The sequence below is a fragment of the Rhipicephalus microplus genome, unplaced genomic scaffold (genome assembly GCF_043290135.1).
Source record: "Rhipicephalus microplus isolate Deutch F79 unplaced genomic scaffold, USDA_Rmic scaffold_28, whole genome shotgun sequence".
In the NCBI taxonomy this organism is placed as follows: Eukaryota; Metazoa; Arthropoda; class Arachnida; order Ixodida; family Ixodidae; genus Rhipicephalus; species Rhipicephalus microplus.
In genome coordinates this window covers 5,766,209-5,784,308 of record NW_027464601.1, presented here as the reverse complement: position 1 = coordinate 5,784,308, position 18,100 = coordinate 5,766,209, and positions in this window count along the sequence as shown.

The following is an 18,100-nucleotide window of genomic DNA, read 5'->3' as shown; positions in this document are numbered from 1 at the left end:
GCTTTGAAACAGCAGGTTTCGCTGCTTGCATTATTACGAGACACTGCAGCTGCCACCCCGATTGAGCAGCTACTATCGTTGCTGCTTGCGCAAGAACACTGTGTTGTCCACTCAAGAACCTGCTCTCAATAGGAGCGATGGCAACATTCATGGTGCTAAGACGCCACCGGCAGTGGCGGAGCTATCTGTACCACTGCAGGTGTAGGAAAGCAGCCAGCAGTAGTGCAACTGGGTGGTAAACCTATTTCGACCGCCACTGGACCCGCATGTCAAGCACCTTCATAGTTCTATATCACAATCTCTCCTCGGAATACACTCTACTATCGCTTTCTTTCCCCTTTCTCTTACCGTATAAGAAGTAGCAGCCATAAACCCGCTTACCAGGCTCCTTCTTTTCTCTCATCAAACGCCTTTTTCTTCCTATTCAAAAGACTTTGGTAGCATCGTGCAATTTGTGTTTCTCTTTGTTTCTTTTTTGGTCGTTATTTGCACGAAAAAACAGCTCACTGTTTATAATACTACTTACGTTTGTGGCCCATATCAGTGTGATAGGATTCTCCTTACAATCAATGAATGGTCGCCTTGTCGCACATTGCTATTCTAAGGAAATATTATGGCCATCTTGCAAAGTATTGTGCCTCACACTGAACACAGGAGACGACTCAGTAGTCAATTGCTCACAAAGCCATTCAAAGCCAGAGTGTTATTTAGAAAAGGCTGTTGTATTTACGACCGTGAAATAGTCTACATGTCGCGTGACAAGGATTGTGCTTTTAAAAACTATAAAGTGAACTACGTGAGCACTCTCGAAAAATGACGTTCACTACAAGTATCGGAGACAAAGCACACAAAGAGGTAAATAAATATTCTTTGGCTACACTGTAAAAGACAAAGAAATTAGTTTTGCTTATAATATATATACATATAGATATCTTACAAAGTGCCTGTAGCTTCACTGCATCAACGCACAAATTTCGCAATAGGAAAGCTATGGCAATACGTGAAAACGCGTATTGAAACTTGTTATGATAAACTCCTTCAAACTGCAAGCTGTTGTTTGTTGATATGGATCACGCTAATATTTATTTTGGTTAGCACCTAATCATATTGTGCAAACATTTCCGAGCAGCTCAACAAGTCGTCATAAAACAAATTTTTTTTCTGCTTTTACATTTACAAATTGTTGTGCATTCTAGACTATTGAGAACTGGTTTTTACCGAGAATAAGGAAAAACCAATAAAAATACAGCATATACAATATTGTACACGTACACACTATAATACACTACAATAGCGCATACGGGTACACTACAAATATAAAAATACACCACGATATGTACGTCTGCTACTAAGCTGCTGAATGGATCACGCTGAATGACAAGATTTAAAATATTACACGGCAAAACAAGATCTAAGAATGAAACAACGGTGTGCTGTGCTGACCACCCGCACACACACTGTTCTATAACAGTTCTGAATACATTACATTGCATGATCAAGCTACAAAGAAACTTTGACTGCAGAGAACAATCACTGGAACTTCAATGCACAATGTACAACAACACAGCTCAACTGAGCTTCTGATATGAAGAAAAAATACTGCACGTCAACCTTAAAATAAACGAACATATCAAAACTGGTGGTGTTTACAAAATATTCTACGTATATGTACAACTATTTACGATTCACTTCAGTGGAGCTGCCTCCCGCTGAAGTCCTGCAGTCAGAGCCCGGTCAAGAGTACCGAAGTCTTGCAGCTCATTGACCATGCCAACAAAAGGTGGAACGTGGTTGTTGGCGGCTTTAAGGCACCTGGCCTCGTAAGCTATTCAGGTGCCTCACTCTGGCCGGTGTTTGCGGCTGCTAACTTCAGCACCTCGGCCTGCAACCTAGTTGCCCACATCTCACAGCTGCGTCTTGAACTGTACACTAAGAAATGAATTGCCAATGTCATCTGTGATTTTCTCGCTACTGATGGTTCACTAAAAGCTGCTGTTTGTGGAAAGCTTCCGAGTCCACAACAATTTCCTCTCTGTTGAACATCCAATGGTACCCATGAACGGTGAATAGTTCATTGCAGAACCAATACACTTTGTTGGGACACGTCGAAGTGGAGGTGGAATTTATTGTTGTCAATCTTACCAAATTCCTCTCACACCTCCAACCATCTGAGCAAAAGAAACCAAACATCCCTTTTCAGGGCTACACAGCCGTTTCTTTCTCTGATTTCGACAATAACGAGCACTCTCCTTCCGAAACCTTTGTTGCAGCAGTGCGCTAAACATCAGCAGGTTAAAAAAAGTGCAAAAATGTGCATTTGTGTTTGATGGCTACCCAAAGTTATATATGTATTTCACTTTTTGTACTGTTTATTTTCGAACAGCACAATTTCAGTTTTGCTTTTAAAGGACACAACAAACCGGGAAAACAAATGAAGATGTTTCATAATCCTTCAACACAACTTTTTTTGCTACGTTTCACTATAACTGCAATAGAAGACACCTGTACACTCCGTCTGTTATGCAGCCAGTTAGCCCATTTACAACCATTTGCCACATGTCTTATTGCGCTGCTTTCTGATTTGAACACCACAGATGGCATGTCCTCAGATGGCGGGCACGACAAATCTGTTAGGATGAAGCCTCCTAAACTGCCTGTACTGTATTTTCAGATTTTGCTGTGCTGTGCAGCTGAATCTACGGTTAACCAGAACACAAGCCCGGCCATCGATACAACTGACTATCATCGCTTGGAACATGCAGTGTGGCTTTCTACAAACGCCATCTACCATGCTCCAGCGCATGCGTATGAAACGGCGACGGCCACTGCCCCCACATTGAAAATGGATCGCACAGGCTACTTAAGGCTGTCGGCGCTCAGGAACTTAGTGGGAACGGCAAATCTGTTAGGATCAAGCCTGCTAAACTGCCTGTTCTGTATTGTCAGGCTAGTAGGTCTGTAAAATGCTTCAAAAGCGACAATAGGTTTATTGTTGTTGTACCATGCCCCAAAACGTGTATTCATCTTGCCTGCACATGCTTGTTAATGTTACTGCTGCTCTGTGGTGATATACAACAAAATCCCGGTCCTAAGGTAAAGGATATGCTACAAAAACATTTGGAAGGACAGAAAGAAATCAGAGAAGACATAAATGTACTTAGGCTGACCAATCTTCCTTTTCTTCTGAATTAAACAAACTGAATCAGAGAATGTCTGAAGTAGAGAAGACAATGAAGGTCGTAGTAAGGCATCACCTGGAGCATAGAGTAACAATACTCTATGCTGATGCATTACCAAGACAACACTGCGTCTCCCTCTTTTCGTGTTGGAGGGACGCCGGACGCTCTGAAACGCGCACGCGTCAAAGCAACGCAGCGTGGCGCGCGCCTGCGAATATATGGCAGCACCGGCGCCTCGCGTGGCAACGCAATGGCGACACCACGAAGGTAACGCCGGCGAGCACGCACACCGCTTCATGTTGAAAAGTATTGGCGCCTTGACCCTGGCTTGTATTCATGTTTTCACATGTTTGCACAAGTCACATACTTTCATCATTCATTGGCGTCGCGTAATACCAAATTTAGCATATGTGAAGCTAGCGAAACGGCCGCAAACACATCATGAGTGTGGCATGTAGTCATGTTCTCACATGATCCGCATGTTATTATTATCATGTTTGGATGCGTCATTTACCTATGTCATCCGTTCGCGCCAAGTAATACTGAGTTTGGTACATGTGCGTAAAGCTAGTGAAACGGCCGCGAGTGCATCATGAGCGTAGCATGAAGTCATGTTCTTACATAACAGGCATCTAAAGTTTATATGTTTGCACCATTTTCATACCTTTGTAATTCATTTACGTACTATAATACCGAATTTGGTATATGTGACGCAAGGAAAATGGCCACAAAGCATCATGAGCGTGGCATGTAGTCATGTTGTTACATAACGGGCATGTCGTGATTTTCACATTAGGGTCTGCCGCTTGCGATCGCCATGCAATATTGTCATACCATACCAGTTTTACAATATGCCATGTGAACGAAACTACCGCAAGAGCTGCAGGACAGCGCATTGTAAGTCATAACATTCATCACATACATGTCATAATTTTATGTCATGACTAGGCAATTATGCTCTTCATACAGTCATGTTATGCCATACAAAGCTTGGTATTGATGTCATTATCGAAACGGTCAGGAGAGTTAAAAGTCATACGTGGCTAGGCTAGATAGATAGATAGATAGATAGATAGATAGATAGATAGATATATAGATAGATAGATAGATAGATAGATAGATAGATAGATAGATAGATAGATAGATAGATAGATAGATAGATAGATACGCTCAAAGTCGACAAAGATCGCTAAGAAATGTTTCGCATTTAAAAAAATATTGCGCATACATGAGGCACCATAACACGCCAATATTATGTGTGTGTATGTTTTACAAGTAAAGGCATACATGTGTAATTCTAAGGACCGTAGCATTTATCACGTTGCGCTGATCATGCACTGCTTGCACGAAAAGGCAAGTGTTTCCAACGATTTGCTAAGACGACATGGTGGTTGCATTTACCCGTCACCTTTTTCGATGCATATGTGCGTGCCGGATTGAATATTTGGTAGTCTTCTCGCGCAAGCGACACTATGGCAGTGTTGCCAAAACGTCGCTTATATCAATAACTACAACTAAAAAACCGCCCAAAAAATTACTAATGCAATACAATAAAACGTTATGCAAGTGTGTTAGTTCACTAAGGCATTCTTTTCGCTAAGTGATCCAGACGCAAGTTGCCAAAGCATCGCCCCCCCCCTCCCCCATCCCGGCTGCGGTGGCTGAATTTCCGACGGAGGCGGAAATGTTGTAGGCCCGTGTACTCAGATTTGGGTGCACGATAAAGAACCCCAGGTGGTCGAAATTTCCGAAGCCCTTCACTACGGCGTCTCTCATAATCATATGGTGGACATGAGACGTTAAACCCCACATATTAATCAATCAATCAATGCCCCCCCCCCCCAGTTTGACTCCGTTGCCTATTGCTGCCCCACGCACCTACGCTGCCGTTGCGGCTTAAGTATGTGCTCTGCCGCCTCCTGCCGCCTACCAAGCTGCTGACAGAGTGTACGCGTCTCAGCCACTACCCGACACGTGCACCTTCAGCTTTTATTCAGCAAACAGTGCCCCTGCCCTCAACCTATACCGCACGCAGGATAATGAACACATAGGTTTCTTTAATGGCATTCCAGGTCACGTCACTCGGCACTGCCTCCGGCGCAACTTTCTTCATCGTGACAGTGCAGAGGCTACAAACTACGTTCAGCCGCAGCCACTTATGCCGCAGCTTCGAACTACATTCACGATCAACCTCCCTATGCTGTTCCTGCTGATCCTTTTCCGGACCCGACTACCAGTCACTATCGATTCAACACAAGCTGGTCAACTTCTCCTCGTCGCCAATCTATCTCTCTAATGCTACGTCGTCGCAGTCCACAACGAAGAGAAAACTGACAGCCACAGTTCTGGAGACAAGCGCTGGGTTACTGTCCAACATTTCAAGACCTAATCTTTGTCCTCCGAACGAAACTGTATTATCTGTAAATGGCGTTCATGTACGTGCCTTGTCGACCATGGAGCAACTGTATAAGTTACCGCGAAAAACTCTACCGAAAATTGAACAAACAAGGTGACCATTCCCCTCATCGACACCTCTTTGCAAACGGCTACGTGCCACCACATTCAGCCAACGGCATTATGCACCACGCGAGTCGTTATTCAAGATGTCATGTATGTCGTCGAAATCTTCGTCCTGTTCCGTTCCTCGCATGACGTTTTCTTGGAAGAAGTTTCCTGTCATACTCTGCTCAAGTGAACAGTGCCCATTCTGAACTAACACGTTTCGTGTCCTGCTTCGATCCTGAAGACTGCCAATCCAGTAAAGTGTTTGCAGCTTCAGGCATCACCATTGCACTGTTCTCCGCCACTCCCATTCCGTTATCATGTGCGCCCGTCGTGACAGCACCTGTTCTTTTTGCGCCATTAGCCAGTAACGCGTGCCGTCAGAATGTTATGCCTCCATTCGGCATTGTCGCATTTTACAACAGTCATTCTGGAATGCACGCATGAAACCCTTCCGCTAGCACTTCATTGCTTGTCCGTGTAGAATGTATTGGAGAATACAAAAAAATTGATTGCGTTTTCCCAGCAGCTATGCCCGACCATGCCATGTCAGTCTCGATTTGTGCCGTCACGCAACCTACTGCGGCCGCTCAAATTGCGGACGTTTTTTCTAACGCTATTAATCCTGAGCTCACGCCCAACCAGAGAAATCGATAACCTTCTACAGCGTTTTTGTACTTCATTCGATTGCGATGAGCCATCTTTAGGTCTAGCATCTAGAGTCATCCACACTGGTGCTCTCGAATTTTTCACTTCTGGCTATACGCGGGCTGCCAGAGCCAGCCAAAGCATGATCGTCTTTCTCGGCTGCTCCGTTCCCCCCCCCCCTCACACGGCATACTTCCGCTTGGCGTTCGTCTTTCTCGGGTTGGACGTTTTTGGCGCCCCCGGGCCCCCACGCGTTTCCAGATGCTTCCAGGACAATTTAGTCGAGGAAGGTCCCTGGAAGGTTTTGGAAAGGTATCGGGCTAGCATGAACCAAAAAGATACGAAAAGCACTCGGTGCCATCTTTGTAAGGACTCGAGAGATTGCACCGTGGGCGCTTGAGAACTGCGCCTTCGCTTGATAATAAGCGTGGCGTTATCTTCTAAAGCCTGTTCCGCCTTGCGAGATGAGGTGTATACGAGTCGTAGAGAGTGTTTGAAGCTACTGTTCATCACTTTTGTTATGTTTCCCGTGAAGCTTCCTCCTGTAAACAACGTGGATAGCTGTTCCCTGCTGACTGCGTCGTGCACATGCCTCAAAAGTTATGTGCTACACGTTCGCACGCATGCAGAGAGAAAACTTTGGGGTAATTTTTTTGGTAGTAGTCATTTGTGAAACCGTGCCTGCTTTCTATGCACATAGCGACTGCGATTGCGGTCTTGCTCCGTCGTATGTTCGCATGCATAAACCTCTGAAAACCTCCGTCTTGGCTACTCGATTGATATTCGATGGTGATAGAAGGCCCTAGATCCCGACTGTTGGTGATCCTCGCTGGTCACGAGTAAAGTGCGAACCCAATTCAATCTATGGGCCAGCATATATGGTATGATAATACACGATATGACACGAGCAACAAAAAGGAAAATGATTTCAGAGATATCACTCTCCAGCAATCAGCCTTTAAAGTCATTCGCACGAATGCCAGCAAACACCGGTCAACATTTCTGAAGTGTGGTTATCAAGCTGGAAGGGGTACCTGTCGAGGCAGGCATCGTGGATGTTCCAACGTTAAAAGATTTGTTTTGCGAAATTATCGAGTGTTGTCGCTGCAAACAGCCACATAAACGGAGGTCCAGGGGTGTAGATAGTTATAGCGCGAGGACAGAATGACGACACAGAGACAAGAAGGACACGAAAGAGTCTGTGTCTCTGTGTTGTCGCTCGGTTCTCGTGCTATAACTATCGTCATGTCTTACCAGCTAGCCTAAGCTGCCACACTTCGAGGGGTGTATTGTAGCGAAATGCGTAAACGAACCGGCAGAGCCAGATGACCGAAGGACCGAAGAGCGAAATTCATTGCTTGGGAGACAATATATTTTTCATTCGCTTGTTTTTTTTCATACATATGGCACATACCCACCCCGGGTAATTGGCCAAGCATGCTAGTTGAAATTTTCAAGATTATTTGAAGAGTGTTAGGCGATTGAAAAAATGAGTGAAATGACACTAATTTCTAGTAAGTTCAATTATGACTACAAGTAGTATTTTGTTGATTCCTTATTGGAGACTGCCAACAATTGCAACATTGCAACAAGTTTGCAGAGATTAGTTGGATTTTACAGCAATTTATTAACGAATATTTTGAAACACAAGAATAAATTCGTACCCAATAAGTAGTTGAAAATACATCACACATGACATCAAAGGCGTCTCTGTGGCAGTATCCCAAACGTGAGGCACCAAAGCTTCATACAATTTCTTTGCTAAGATGAAGCATACTGGTGATAGCAGAGTAATGCGAAGTCGTGTTTTAATATTAGAATATCTGTGACATGACAAAAAGTAATACGCAGCAGATTATATAGTTCTCGCCAGAATCGGCGAAGAGGAGGTGACACCAGACCAGCCCTGTTCAAATGTGAATTTGATGGGGGAGGGGATTCGATATCATAATCTCAGGATCGTAACTCGCCATTCTCGAGATGTGCAAACCACTTATTGTCAGGATATGATTGTGAAGAAGAATTATAATATTCTTCATATCCATCTATAAGCCACACGCCATCTATAAGCCACACTAGTCGCGTGGCTTATAGATGGCGCTGACTCACACTCGCACTTCTAAATTCACATATAAACCCAGAAAAGTGGATGGAGGGAAGGCTGCTGTGATACCTCAGTGGTTAGAGCATCGAACGCGTTATTAGAAGGTCGAAGGTTCGATTCCTACTCACGGCTGGTTATTTTTTTACCCTCTTTTCTTTCTTATTTACATTTCTTTGGTTCTAATAACTTCCCCTATACATTCTGTGGCATTACTGCCTGCTATATCTCATTATTATTGCATCAAAACACGGAAAACGAGCCCTTAGGTATACACTTCTTTCCCTTATTCATAAATGAGGGTCTCGTACTGGCAGACTTGGTGTCATTAGGTTGTATACGAGGGACTATTGATCAGCTGCCCGCTCGTAATAAATTCACGTGCTACGTGATGCCACAAAAGCGCATAAAAGAGTGTTTCACACTCGTCGCTTGGCTTATAGATGGCGCTGACTGACACTCCTACTTCTAAATTCACATATAAACCCAAAAAAGTGGATGGAGGGAAGGCCGCTGTGATAGCTCAGTGGTTATAGCATCGTACACGTTATTCGAAGGTCGTGGGTTCGAATCCTGCTCACGGCTGCTTGTTTTTCACCCTCTTTTCTTTCTTATATACATTTCATTGATTCTAATAACTTCCCCTATACATTCCTTGGTGTTACTGTCTGTTAGATCTCATTATAAGTGTGTCAAAACACGGAAAAACGAGCCCTCAGGTATACATACACTTCTTTCCCTTATATATATATATATTTATATAAGGTGTTTGAAGATGTGTGCTCAGTACTGTTCAAAAAATACAGAAAGGAGGTATCTGCGCGCTATTCTTCAGGGGCCGTATTCGCAAAACTCAATTATAAAAAAACTTTACCCAAGAAAAATTTTGTGACATCAATCGATTCACGAAGCGAAAAAAAATGTGTCGTAAGAGGTCATCGTTGTCTCATCGGCCGCTGTAATAAAGTGCGCTGCGACTGCCCGGGAACGTGTCAGCGATGGTGATTCCGTTGCTATATTTGCTTACGTCACCGATAAATCCTCGTAAGTGTATCCACGAAGCAAAGTTTTGCATAAAAACAGCTTGACTAGGGGAAAAATTTAAGAGTGGTGCGGATCACTCTTAGGGACAATATGGCTATTTAGAACCTTCTGATGCCGCGGTATACTTCTGTGCCCTGGCTGGTTTTGAGTTAATTCACGCCCATTTAGGGCTGCCCGACGACTGCTAGTGCGTTCTTATTTATTTTCGCACCTTGAGTTTCATGTGTTGTTTTTCTTGTACGCAGTCGATGGTATTGACAGCCACCGTCGACCAATAAGTTTGGAGTCACGTGTGCAAGCTTTTCAGCGCAGCAGATGTAATTTTTTCCTATGGTAAGTTCAAGCATAAAAAATTACTAACAATGTTATATACATACATATATTATGGAGAGGGGAGGGCTAGTACATCAGCAGTTTTTATGTGATTTGTTATAAGTGAGCTCTTGTTTCATCATTAAGATGGGCCTGTCTATTTACCACGTTTGATAGTTGGAAAGTTAATGTGAATTTCTTTTCCTGAAGCCTGGTTGCACTTGAGAAATTCATGTTATTTTGAAGAAATAGTTCTACACATGATTACCGCTGTGACAGCACTATACTCACCAGGACATATATATTGCGGTATGTTAATCCTACATGGGTTTTCAGTTTGTTTCAAAGCGATTAGCGCAGATTGTCTTTAAGGATCGTTTTAATAATTGTTTTTAAATGTATCGTTTTGCTCCGTCACAGGTTGCTGAGTTTGTGAATGTCCTGTGATGCATCCGTTGCACGCACTGGCACATCAAGCCTCCTAAAGATTTGAAGCCCCTATAGAAAGATAGGAAGAACACGTTCTCCCTAAATGTGCAAGTCTATGTCACTGCTCGGACTGTTATCATTTAGCGGACCTGGAAATGGCCTGGAAGCAACCATGGCAGCCTTGTCGTGAAGGACTGTGATCCGCCTAGGAGCTTCGAGGGAACAAAATTGTCTAACAGCTGGTTGCAAGGTTAGTTTTTTTAAATAGATACAGCTATGTAAACACCACTCACTGTGCACAAATTGAAAAGCTAAGCTTGGTTGCTTGCAGGGGATACCTGTATTATTCTCACACATAAAGATTATTGAACGTTTATAGAACTAAATTGCGAGATTATTGAGAATGTTGCAAAGAGAAAGCCTGCAGGTTATGAATGAAACTCCAATCGTTTGAGGCTGAAAAGCTCACGCCTTTAACGAGCACAAACAACTTTGATTCCTTATTGAGCTCTCGAGCTTGTGGCTCCCTCTGTGAATCAAGCGCTCTGGAAAGAAATAGCAAGTGGTTGAAAATTGCCTGGCTGTTCACAACTTGCAAGGAAAAAGATTTATTCATCAAGTCTCAGACGACACAAGACCGGTAACTGCATCTTTCACCTGACGTAGCCTGGGGAAGCTTTTTGCCTGGGGAAGCTTTTTGATTTCCCGTGTACTTGGGCGATAAGGACAGTCTAGTTGTGGCAAGACGCCTAATTTTTTTTTTTTTGCAAGTGGACAATATCGTCAGTGCTTGGGTCACAGCATGTGTCGAGGCAAATATGTCTCCGGTTACTGGCAAAAGACTCGGCACCACTTGAATTCTAGCAGTGTTGAAGCTTATAATCATTGCAGGTGGCAGAATTTGTTGTCATGTGAACCAGTTGCGACTTTTTTGAGATCTATATTTCTCTGGGACAGATAGACATGTTAATCGGGTTATGTGGCAGGGCATCAATGACAATGTTGACAGCTCCTAAGATATGTGACTAAAGTATATGACCTGAATTTTGATATGTTTGAAATCTGCTGCAGTTCATGGGGAATATGGGTACCACAAGTGTGACTGAGTTAGTGCAACACGTACTGATAAGAGATGCACTTACATATTAAATGGCATAGAGGTCACTTCTTCCTTTCGTGTAATAATGAAATGACATAAGCGCTAACCAGTCATGCCCACTTGTAAGCACAATTAGGGATATCACAACTAGAGACTTTGACGTACACCCAATTACAAGGGATATCCACAGGCTTCTTCAGGCAGATAACATAAGGTGTATCGAATCACGTGGGTGTACGCACCACCTGAGTCGATTCCTGTAACGAACTTCAAGATTCCGTCTCATTGAGACATTGCTGGATGTGTTTACAGGTCCTACGACATGATGTATTGGCATTTTTGAGGATCTTTTGGCTTCGGTTTCCACCCAAAGATGCTGTAATGCTGCTCAGATAGTGGTAAGGTTTTCAGGACACGTAAAGGAACTGATTGGCCGCCATATGTGCTCCTTTGACGAGTCGGTGATCTAGCACAAGTTGCATTCGAGATATTGTACGATGATGTATAGTGTAACTCTCATTTGATATTCAGAAAGTCGCGTATACTGTCGCAGAAGCATCCATTGATCGCCAAAAGTCTGTATGGGAATTCTCGGTCTAAGGGAGTTGACTATAGTAAAATATTTGTGTATCAATAGCACGATGTGGAGGCAATATGTAGAATGGCCTGACACCATAGTACAAAATGGTAGTATAGTAGTGGGCAAAAATAAAACGAAGGAGCATGTAGGGCTTATCAGCACCTAGTAACTTGGATATTAAAAGCTCTCAACACCTATAGGTCTGCCTGGTAGAGTTGAATACTTGATGCCGAGAACGCAAGGATAGGACAGGTGAGCTTTTGGACATAAAATACACACTTGCTTAAGCGGACAAATGTGCCTTGTTCAGATGTTGGTTCACAAAATGCAGATGTCAGCTTTACTCGTCTGGTGAACTGCTCGCGGTGAGTACTTTGTTGAGGCAAGCATGACAGAATTCAAGGCTAGGCTGAAATGTATGTCTGGAATATCTCACGCCGCATGGCATACGTAGAGGACTAGACAGGATGAACGGTGTCACTATAAGTATGTTATTTCAAACCTACACGTCTTCTGAAAGAATTTGATGGTTGGATCACATGGGGCCAATTTAGGAGGAAATTGCTGCGTCATCTATATGTGACATCATATACGCATTTGAGGTGCTGGGTATATTGATCATGTGCGGTTGCTTTGCTGAAACAGCTAAGGTCAGTTGACTGTTGGTGCTATGCCGTCAGCAACCTGATTTACACTTCAGCACCATTCACAGAACACGGTAACACCAACACAGAGCTCACAATGGGCTGAGTGAAGTCAGCAAAATTTGTAAATAGATACTTCAGTTGGTAATGGCTCCCTCGAAAATTCTTTTGAATCGCAGCCCAATTGAGATAGTACTTCTAATATAATTTATATATTACATAAACTTCATGGTTGAGTAATTTCCCATATGCAAAATTAACTATTTCTTTCTCTGTCATCAGAGCCCTCAGACTATTTCTAAGTGAACCATCCCATACTAATGTGGTGGCTCCGCGGTTCATATATGAAACAGAGATTATCTGGAGTGCCATAATATCGTTGCAAATAAAAGAAGTAGGTACGTCACTATGCCAAAAAAACACAAGTAATGTTCTAACCGATCGCTTTGCACCGATGTAGAGTTTTCCCTAGCGGTTAAGCTACGAAAATGTTGAAAATTCACGCTCGTGTTGCGCCCACTCTTCTTTAGTCCTCACTATTTTTGCGATGTTTTCCTTATATGCTCGCTAGTAGCATAATCTGGTACTTTTCCCGAGTGTATACATGTAATTTTGTTTTGCGCATTTCGCACTAAGCCATGCAGGTGTATGTGCTTAGTTATTGTTATTTACGAGCTGCCATATTGTGTTCACGTGGTCTGGTGTATGTCGCGTACAGAGCGAAGTGTATCTGAGATTAAAAGTACACAAATATGTGACCATGCTGGGTCACGTTTTCAAGGGCGTAGGCAGTGTTTATTTTTGGGTGAAGTGTCGAGCCCACGGCGTGGTTAACCCGGTATCATCTTACTGAGTTGTACTGTTTGAACCGAACGTTAGGGCAACACCTAGCACCTTATCTTAGCACTTAATTTGATAGGACTAGTGAGCACACTTGTTCGCCTCTTTACAGCCGTCATTCTCGCTTTGTGTATTCTCGTCATTCTCGCACGTACAACCGTGGCTTTTCACGGATGTCGAGTTCAAGACTACTGCAACTGCATACCGCCCAAAGCTTCGGTATGATAAAATGAAATATATGCTGCAATCAGATCAGCTGATGCTGGTTTTCGCGATTTTGCGAGGATCGCCTGATTTTTCTTTCTGATGCTTTGTAACGGTGTCTTTTGACTGTGATCAGGACCTTCAGTTTGTGTTTTGCGCTCATTCACTCCAACGTTTAGCGCAGACGTCAGCTAAATCATGGCCTGAGAGTCGGAAATTGCGATGCACACATCGCGACCGTCTTAATCCCATCTCCGTGTGACACGCATGCAAGCTGGACACAGTCGTAAGAAGTAGTACGTTTGTTTTGTTGGTTATACAGCCATCTGGGACTGTATAATTGCTATAAATTGCATGCTAATTTATCTAAAAAATTGTTTTGGAGTCTTTTGCGTAAACAACGACCTCGGTCGTGATACCACCTCGCCAAGCTAACCGACAGGGGATTCTGACATTTGCAGGTCGACTATGCCGTCGCTGCCTTTCTGAAGGCTAAGTATCACTTTTGTATAGGGAGGCTTGAAGGCATTTTTATATCTGTTGTGAATGAATACATTCCTGGCCACATTTCGAGCGATTTTGTCTGGTTTCGTTGACGCTCCCTTTTCAAGACCTGGTAACACTGATTTTGTCATCCGGGTGATCCAGCCAGAGAATGAGAATTTCAGCTTCCTTAGCTACGCCAGCGACAAGGCAGATTATATTTGTGAGTATAGGTTACTTTTCTTCTGTACGAGTGGTTTCTTGTTCGTACATGTCACATGCATCTTAATCAACCGCTAGCTGTAGTGTGAGATTATTCAGTGAGTAAGCAGGACGAACGGTTGCGGATAGTCGCACACGTGTGACCCGTGTGATCGATATTTTTTTCTTCCAATTCGAGGGTACATAGTAGAGTACACGTAATCTTTTGATGTTCAACTTGTGTAAGCATACCGCATCATTACAGGAGCCCATGTCATCTGCCTATGTATCGGGTATCCTTTAGAAAAGTGCCTGCCTGTCACCAAGGCTAATTTTATGTGCCTGTTTGTCAAACCTGTGCAGAGGATCGGCAGTGTGAGCTAAATGGTTCCTACACAGAGCACATGTCGCACCATTTTGCAGAACCACGTCTTTATGGTGCACGTAACACAAGGCCAACTACTGTAGTTTATCATGGGTTCAGCGTGGCAATTATGTGGAGCATGGCCCACTGTAGCTAGTGACAATTCTTTGTGTGGGCGGTTAGTACGCTACACAAGGTTGTACAACTTGCTAGCTGCATTAGATAAAATGAGCAGCTACGTTTAAAAGCTTCATTACTAGTAAATAAATGTGGCATGAACATTCACGTTAATTACTTTGCAGCAAAGAAGGTGGCAGTGGTGGTGGTGATAATGTTGCTACTGGCGGGGTTAGCTTCGCAGGCAACAAATGGAGGTCAGAGTTACTTTTTAATTTTTTCTTGCTTTGTAAGTCCAACGGTGCCTTTCAGTATGTTTTTAAATACTCACTCGTGGTGAGCCAGAAACAAAATATGAAATTTCAAGTCATAGTTTTTCGGAATTCCTCTTTTTGCTTTGTCTGTTAGCTTCATGTGCATTCAATAACTCACACGCCCCCTATTTCTCATCAAGCAAGGCTGGTTCTGCTCACAAATGCGTCAATTGGGTTTCCTGCACCATCCTAATAAAATCAATGTAGACTATGCCTTTTTGCACCAGAGTCCCACGTTTCACAGTATGTATCAGTGGCAATAGCATTGCTGATCTAGACATGTGCCGCTTGATTTCGAGGCCACCAAGCTTAAAGCCATACACCAAGAAATGTTTTAATACTTGAACAGTGCTGACATGCAATATGTACTATACTGCGAGCAGCGAGAAACAACATGGAATACATAACCATCCAAAGCTGGAAATTCAACGGTTGTTGGGAAGTTGCGCACAAGTGCACAACGACCCTACGATCGTGAAAAATTGTAAAACAGTGCTCTAAGAGCAGAGTTAAACTCGTTTGATTACCTAAGCGCAGCAATCACTCCTTTCGTTTTTCTTTTCACTACCCTCTGTTAGAACCTGTCCCGGAGCTGCTTCGCTTTCTTGCCGAGCACCTCTCCCAATCTTGCGTAGCATACATCATCGATGACATGCTGCTACAAACACTGTCTTGTTCTGGTTGCCATGACTTCACCCGCAGTCAAGTGGGTGTTTGTTGGCGAACCGTTGTTGCCGTGCCAGACCTTGATTATATAAATCGTGCCGGTATGAACTCTGTGCTACGGACCACAGTACTTGATTTGCAAGCACGCGCATGCATGCGGGCATCACGACAAACGACAAGTGCGTATACAGCCTCTTGTAGACTAACCGGGTGTCATAGGTTCTCGCTTACCGATCGCAGCACATTTATTCTGAACGTCAGATCCAAGAATTCAACTTCTTGATGTCACGTGCCAGCCCAAAAGGCCTGGAGGGATTGTTTCTTGGAATTTGTGGAGCACTGGCGGCTTTTTGCGCTGCCACGTGAAGAATCATTGATCCTGCAAAATATTGCATATGATGCCCGTGTTTACTTCAAACGTTTGAAAAAAATTGTAGGCGTAGTTTAGGGCCCTTTAAATGAACCCGAGTGGTCACCGGATTTTAAAATTCGCATTGCTTCAGATATTTGCTATTCACGACGAACAATACAGGGTGGCCGAGACAATGCTTTAGCGAAACACAGCTGGGATAAGGAAGCTCTGTTACACCATTGTAAAGCGCAATTTATTAGAAGCGGCCCATGTCCACGTGGAGGTTAATTTGTAAGTGTTTCATTTAGAAGGGGGAGGAAATAGAATCGAAGAAAAAGAGGGAGCAAACAGCCCGAAACAGCGCGTAGGCAAGCTAAGAGAAGCCCCGCCGTTGTGGTCTAGTGGCTAAGGTAATCGGCTGCTGACCCGCAGGTCGCGGGATTGAATCTCGGCTGCGGCTGCTGCAATTCCGATGGAGGTGGAAATGTTGCAGGCCCGTGTGCTCAGATTTGGGTGCACGTTAAAGAACCAGGTGGTCGAAATTTCTGGAGCCCTTCCCTACGGCGTCTCTCATCGTCATATGGTGGTTTCGCGACGTAAACCCCACGTATCAATCCATACAACTGAGAGAATTGAAAAATGCCTTCAAGAAATGAAAAAATATAAAAAAATACGGCACAACATCAATATTGGCCCACCTTGTTTTTCAAAGCTTGAGATTGCAGAGTGGGATGTCTTCAACCATTTTTTAGTTGTCTTGAGTAGACGCTTAGTGGTGTCGCGATTCGAGTCCTTTTTTTGTGAATTTCGCAGCAGTATTATGATACGTCAGGTGCAAAACAGGCTAGTACAATTCTTTGGGCATAAGCGCTTCATTTCAATTGAATTCGTGTTATTCGGATGCCGTTTTCCTCCATTTTATTGACACAATGCGGTCTCCCACCATTCTATACACATTTCATGGCTCTTGTCATGTTTTGATCATGAGATCACCTTGAAGAATCTATTGTGGCTCCCTTTCATTCTTCTGTTTGATCCCTGCAATGTTCTAGATAGAATGCTTACAAAATAGCCGCTCTGATTTATTGCACTTGTAACTTGAATGGGAGCTTCTTAGTCTTTCTTTACATTTAAAACAAATAATGCTCTGCTGTTGTAGTCATCAACATTCAATATATATAGCATTAACAAAAAATATTTTTTTATTTTAGTCCTCAGTGGTTCAAAAATAAAAATAAAAAACGTATCCACAAAGTAGGTGCTGATTAGCTGGTACTTTATTGAATATCCTTTTAAGGGTGGGGGCATGTGCCCGTAAACAGCACAGTAGACATAAAATATTCGCGAACACGTCTTCACTTTCGCAGCTTACTTGCGCCTTACAATTTCACGCCGTTTGGAGCAAGGCAGTTGCGTATCGCCTACGGATTATTTACGAAACAAACTTTGTGCGTAAACAGCGGGAGCACACTGACAGTCAAGGGTAATATATTTTCCAGAACAGCATTTCTTCAGTTTCGAAAAATGTTGGCACACTTGAGGCATCTATTAACATTTCACCGCACACAAAAGAGGATACAAGGTGTTTTATGAAAGATGATCACCGTTTGGAATACCATATCTGCACCTCTTTGGGTATAAAAACTAATATTAGAAGGAGGAGGGTCACGGCATTCATGTCGCCCTTCTGAAATCAACAACCCGTTTAAGAGCACATGGAATGCTTGAAAAGTACGCATAGTGAATCAATACGTGTGCAAACCACACCACCAAACGTTATCTTATGAAACTCCAGAAGAAGAAAATAACTATAAGCAATAACTACATGCAGGAACTACGTCGGTAATATGTAATTGTTTTCGCAATGTAATCAACAAAGTAATGCTGTCAATAACAGCAGAGGCAAGCATGAGTAGCCGCGATGCAGCTTTGAAGTTCGTGCACAAGGCCGGTTTGTCTGTACCTGCTTTCATACGGCGCAAAAAATGTTTCATTCTGGTATGACATGAAAGAGCGTGCTG